This window comes from Condylura cristata, unplaced genomic scaffold (genome assembly GCF_000260355.1).
Source record: "Condylura cristata isolate star-nosed mole 26May11 unplaced genomic scaffold, ConCri1.0 scaffold00009, whole genome shotgun sequence".
Classification (NCBI taxonomy): domain Eukaryota; kingdom Metazoa; phylum Chordata; class Mammalia; order Eulipotyphla; family Talpidae; genus Condylura; species Condylura cristata.
In genome coordinates, this window is record NW_004567110.1 from 55,321,108 (window position 1) to 55,327,406 (window position 6,299).

Here is a 6,299-nt window from a genome sequence, read left to right on the forward strand (position 1 = left end):
AAAAAAAGTAATCATTTGCTACACATTGGACCTAACAAGCTCTCAAGGAATAAAAAAATCTCTACTGCAGATCAAAAAATTAGACTGTCATGTTGAGAGATGTCTGTTATCTGTTATTTCTAGGAGTTATTTCTTTATCCACATACTCTTTTGTCTGGATGAGATTCCCAGTAAAGCCTGTGAAGTGAGTAAAAAGTGTGAAAGATTGATCGGTCAGGAATGTCAACAAGTAATGGTGGGACACAGAGAAGAACCAATGAAAGTAATGGGGACAGAGTGGCAAGGGAAGTTGAAGAGAAAATATCCTTGAAACCAATAGAGATTTTCCACTGCTGCACATTGGCTGTTCATGGATATTTATTAGATAAGTGGACCAGTGAAAAAAGGCGACTCAGTATATAAATAAAAATATTTTTAGTCACAAGCTTTCTGTTCTCTAACACATCTGAATTTGTTTATCCCATAAGATAGCTCATGGACAACTTTTGAAGTAAGAGAGTTTCCCTAGGTGTCAAGTGGTAAAAAATGGAATTCTATCATCTATCTCTCCCCAGATAAACAATGAAATGGAAATTCTATCACTCAAAGGGAATTCATAGAATATCAGAGTTTACTGGCAGTTAGAACGGTCCATTTCTATCTCCAAGCTATGGTTGGTGAGAGGAGCTAGGTTTCTACTATAGCCTACCTAAACCAGCTGGAAGTGGGCCAAGTTATACTTAGGATGTTTGTTAGAAAGCAGGTGCTTCAGGGCCCCTCTGTCAGTGCCTTCCAAGCTTTTATGCTCTGGACTTGCTGGGGGCAGGAACCATACTTTATCTCATGTGCTGGGACCTGCAGCTGTGCCTGATGAATAACGGAAAAGAAATCTCTGTCCACCTGAACCTTGCCATCTGTGGGATAATAGAGGCTCAGCCTAAGGTGTGCATGTTCCCAAAGGTACTGGCTACACGCATTAGCATCTAGGTTTCAGTACATTTCAACCTGGACATGCAACTTCAATGGAATTATAGCATGAAAATAATTTCTGTGTAAATTTAAATAATTGAATGGAACAAATTGATATAAGACTGGCAGTCAGCTTAATAGTCTTACCAAAATGGATAGTTGGTTTTCCACCCCGAGAGAATAGGGAGCATTAGAAAATATAAGAAGCATTATTCCAGAAATACTGGTTGAATTAGCAAATTAGCACAGCTCCTGTGGCTATAGTTTGACTTCCTTTTCTTTCCTGTTTCTTTGAGAAATAAACATTCTCAGTATGGTCTCCAAGAAGATGTTTGAAAATCATAACAATGGTATGTGTACAAGTTGCTTACTCTCTTGATTTCTTCCTGTGTGAGTCCTGAGAAGGAAAAGTCTGGGAAGTGATAGTAAAGACTGGATCTCCAATTTTTTAATTTTATTCAAAGTGCCCCAGATTATGTATCTAGAGATAATTGTGGTATAATAGAGGATAACGACTTTGAGGTAATATTATTAGCATCTCTTTTCTTTGCAATTTTTATAAAATGAATCTGACCAATGTGGTCAGTTCTCTCATTGTTAAGATAGATATGTTTATAGTGTGTTTCTATATATAAAAACTGTTTATTTTATGACCATAGGAGCTGAAGTCAATATTCCTGCTGTTCCTTGCATAGATTGTTTTAGCAATTTGTATGTCCTGATTAAGTTTATAGTTGTTTGTTTAAAAGGTGGGAGAATCTCATTTTGAGGGACTTCTCTTAAACACTAGATTTGGGAAGTGGATTGTATTCATAAGTGGTCATATCTGTTGCAACTGAGAAAGTGACTTCTCCTCTTTCTAGTACTTACTTCTCACAATCCATATTTATCTTACTCTTCACTCTCAATCATGTGTGCTTGTTTGGACTCCACAAGCCCTATATTTTACAACTTCTGGCTCACTGGGGACTCAAGGGACATTGTCATCTCTATTGCACTATTTCTATTTTCTCTGTGACTGTTGGCTCCAAATCTTATCCATAATGAGGTCATGTATATTACCTTTTTTTTTCTCTTTTGTTAGAGTGAGTTTCTTAGAAATGATGAAAAATATCTTGTTTTTCATGTTAGAGTGAAATCTTTTCAAAATCTTTCTAAAAAAGATTATGCTTCTGAAGTCTGGGTTTGTTTATAAATGTCCTAAAGAGATTGTCCTAACAAAAGTCTTAATAACGTTCATTTCAAGACTAGGTGAATCCTTGAATTATAAAACAGCAACATAAGTCAAAGAAAGTTTTGTGGTGTAAATGCACAGAGAGAAAATGTAACTGCCAAAATTCCATTCCATACCAGCACTGGCATTTCAATCTTAAAAAGGTTGCAAGTTTAGGAACTTATTTCAGGGAATAGTTCTATGCAAGGTTCAAATTTTACATTTACCTCAGCAGTAGATATTTGCCATCTGGGGAGGGGAAGCGAAATCTTGGTCCTAGTAGAGACTGAATAATTGGACATCTTAGGGAAGTAAATGTTTTCATATCTGCTTAAAAATCCACCAAAGTTAAACACAGATTATTTCAATGAAACAATTTCTGCATTTTTCACTTCTATTTTTCTCCTTCCCTCTTCCCTCTAGAATCCCTCCATAAGGTCATTATATCTTTGGTAAACTTCTCTTGACCCACCAAGGCTAGGCTAAGTGCCCTTCCACCCTCATGTGCATCATAGAACTCTATAGTGCTTGAAAAATAACATTTCACAAAATTATTAAGTGTTTGATTTCTAATCTTTCTTCATCTGACATTTGAGATTCTTAAAGGTGGTGACCTGCCTTTCATCATTGGGTTCTATTAACATTTATAATAAATATCACTTTAATGTCCAAAACTCAAATTATTCCCCAGACATGAAATTTAGTAATCTTTATCAAATGCATAACAAAATAGAATTCTCTTAGTCTCATCATTTTAAAGTTGGGTAAGCTTTCTCAAATATTTTGTTAAGTAAATTTCCAATATGGGAATAGACAAAATAATTTTCACTTTTTCTGTTACTTAAAGTATTTATTATGACTCCTAGTGCATGCTTCCATTATTGTTCTTAAGGGAAACTACTATATAAATTTAGTGTGTATTCTTCTGTATCATCTAAGATTGATTTTAGCTCTGTGTGACACAACCATAAATAACTATAACTTCTACTTTCAAAATTACACTGTGTTAAAAGAAATAGAATAAGTGCTTGACTTCCAAGGAAAATAAATCTGGAAGTAATTTTATAAGTTTGGGACACTTCTATCCACATCATCTTTAACTCTTCCTTCCAGTCAGAAGGATGAACACAGGAAAAAGGAAATGCCTATCATTTCCATTTTAAGAGACCTCTTACTACCTTACAACATTTTTGCTTACATGTCATTGACCGGAATTTAGCCAAAGAAAAAAGCAATGAGGGAGACAGAGAAATGTGAGCTTAAGTGTCATGGAAAACAATTACTGTGTTCTTTCTCCTTGTTTCAGTTTTTGTTTTGTTTTCTATAGAAGAGCAAAGTAGAGAATGTTCTGCAAGGTGACATTATAACTCCCCCACTTAATACACCAGTGCTTATATTCATATTTTATATTGATATAATATTAACATTTTATTAGTTTTAATAATGTGCAATTATATTTAATTTTACATAATCAAGTTATATGATACATATTGTTTTTGCTTTTGATGGCATCACTTAAACAAATCTGACTGAACAATTTTCCACAGCATAAAGGTATCATTACTTGGCTGATCACTTGTGTCTTTTATGTTCATTATCTACTTGCCCTTACCTGGTTAATAGCTCCAGGTTTTCTTCTACAAGTGGTTCTGGTGCAACAGACTCACTACATCTCCATCCTTACCTCCGGGTTCACAAGTTATAACTGATCATCAGCCTGGCTTGATCATTTACAATCAACTGTTGGCTTTCTCTGGCCTCAGCAGTGGTTTGGAGGATGATTGTGCTGCCATTAAAACCAATGATTGATGGGGCCCTCCCTGGTAGCACAGCGGGTTGAAGCACAGCACTAAGAAGCTTAAGCTGCTTCCACATGAGTTCGATTCCTGTCTGCCCCGGAGGAGATCCACATGGCGTGGCAGACCTCTCCTGACCCTCCCGCTGCTCCCCTCAGCAGTGTACTTCGTCGATCTGCCTGTTCTGCTCCCCACTCTGTCCCTGGTGAATCCTCTCACCCTCTGCATCTCTGGCCTGTACCCCAGTTCTGTATGAATAAATAAATAAATCTTAAAAAAAAAATGATGTTCAATGAGATACTTGCTGAGGTTCCTGGCATTCCTTTCCCTTTGCCATGTGCCTGGGAGCACGTTGAAGCTTCCTTCTCTAGCAGGCTCCTATATGAAGCATATGAAGATAAAACCCTGCAGGAAAGTTATCATGGATGAAAAATAGAACAGGTCTTAGCAATTTTATTTAAGTCATGATCAAGTCTTCTGAGAATTCAATTCTAATTCTTAACTTTTCAAGTTTGTGGGATAATTCATTTCATTTTGACTTAAGTCAATTTGGTTCTGACATTTTGTCACTGATAATATTTAATTGTAGGGGACCATTTCAAATTATCATTAGAAAAGTATGATGAGAAATTGCTAATCTCTTCCCCAAAGTTTCTGCATTGGTAGGAGAATTAGATCTCCTTTAGTGGGAACTTCACAGATGAGAGAAGAAATTTTTTTCTCTTCGGTAATCAGATTTCTTTAAATAGGATGAAAAGCAGTAAGAGTGTTGGCAATGGTCGAATGACTAGAATGGTTTCATCTTTTACTCCAATGTTTTTGTAATCCAAAGGTCATTTCCAAGGTCAGACACAAGAGAACTGCGTAATTAGAAATTTGAAATGAACTCCTGTCTTTAAGAGTAAGAAGTGTGCTTTCTTCCCTTGAACCTCTGGTTTTACTTCAACCTTTAACAAATACCCTTCTTCTGGCACAGGCAAATCAGGACATGGCTTCTATCACACACTGACAGGGTTTTGTTTATCTTAAAATGAGAAAAAGACAAAAGGAAACACAAAACAGATGAATAGGTAAAAATATGAATAAACACCCCTTGCAGCTGAGCAACAGATGGCCACAGGGTCTTCATGAGTAAACAAGGATTTGCAAGATTTCTGGAAGGGAGATACTTGTTAATGTTTTTCTCAAGAAAAAGTTAAAGTGGTAGAATAAAAGAAAATGATTTCATCGCTGACTGTAGCCTTCTGTAAAATTAACAAAATAAAGGTTCTTTTAAAGGTACAAATAAAGACCATCTTATTATTAAGTTATTCTTTATTTCTTTATTTATTTTTACTTATATTGTTATACCTATAATAAATCTTTTTTTTTGATGGGGGGGTGCTGTATATTTCTTACAAACAATGAGTGTTAAGGATGTTAAGAAGAAAAAAAAGTAGTATTCAGTCACCACAAAAAAGGATCCCAACACATCTCTCCCTGTCTCCCAAAGAATTTCTTAAGAAAGTTGAGGAGAGTCGTCCAAGTGCATAAATGATGGTAGTTTTGGGGAGAATCTCATAGCGAAGGCGGGCTCACATGTTCAGACAGCAGTGTGCAGTGTGAGAAAGGCAAATTCACAGATTTTAGAAGCAGACAGACGAGACTGATTCTTAAATGCCTCTGCCCTAACTTCCTGAGCTTTTTTTTTTTTTAATTAAAACAGCAATATGTATATCTCTATTTATTCAGCCAGCATTTATTAAAAACACTCTCTGGTCTTCAGTCACATGGAACAGAATGAAAGTTCAGAGGAAAACACACATCCTTTTACCAGGAATGTCCAAAGGCTGTCAACTTTCTCAGACACTCTGGTGAAAATTCCTTGGGAGTTTCTTGGGAAAGCTTGTGTGGGTGGAGTTTACACATCCTGGAACCAGGCTTGTCTGTGAAATTCCCAGCTCTGGACTTACTATGTGACCTTGGTCAAGTTACCTAACTTCTATGTGTCTCAAGTGCCTCCTTTGAAAAATGAGGATAATAATAGAAACAGTTTCACTGGATTATTATGGGAATTGAATTAATTAGGTATACATGTAGAGACTTTACTACAGTGTCTTTGATAAAGCCTAAATAATAGTGAATTATGATGATAAAGTGATAGCACTTGTAAAATAGAGTGAGACTCCTGATACATAAAAAATATCCAGTAAATATTTTATTTCCCATGAAATAAATAAGCATAGAAAATTATCTTTAAAATACTATCAGTTGGCCCTCCCTGGTGGCGCAGCGGGTTAAAGCACAGCACTGAGAATCTGAAGCCACTTCCGCATGAGTTCGATTCCCGCCTGCCGCCTGCC